The following is a 331-nucleotide window of genomic DNA, read 5'->3' on the forward strand; positions in this document are numbered from 1 at the left end:
TCCCCCCTCGAGCCATCTTTCTTCTCGTCCTCACCCTCTTTCGTAGTCCCCAGACCACAGTTGCTGGAATGCCGAAGAGCTCTCACCTCTGCAAAGACATTCACGTGTAGCTTTATTTATTGGCGCACTTGTGTTTTCTGTTTGGTATTTGTGTTTACTGCGAAACCATCTTTTTAATTGGCTTGTTCTCAGATCTTGAGGAAAATTATCAATTTATGATCCATATGTCATTACAAAGAATGTTAAATCTGAAAGACTTGTCTAATTTGGTTTGGACCCATCATGTTTAAGTGATTTATTAATATGATTTCTGTTCATTTTATTAACCCAT

At 38.1% G+C, this 331-nt stretch overlaps 1 protein-coding gene across 1 annotated transcript in view; it reads left to right on the top strand.

The window, feature by feature from the left end:
• The window catches only part of LOC119594718 (serine/threonine-protein phosphatase 6 regulatory subunit 3-A-like), a gene marked incomplete in the record, with an annotated part of 49082 nt that overhangs the window by 3318 nt on the left and 45433 nt on the right, over positions 1-331 (top strand).

This window comes from Penaeus monodon, chromosome 34 (assembly GCF_015228065.2).
Source record: "Penaeus monodon isolate SGIC_2016 chromosome 34, NSTDA_Pmon_1, whole genome shotgun sequence".
NCBI lineage: Eukaryota > Metazoa > Arthropoda > Malacostraca > Decapoda > Penaeidae > Penaeus > Penaeus monodon.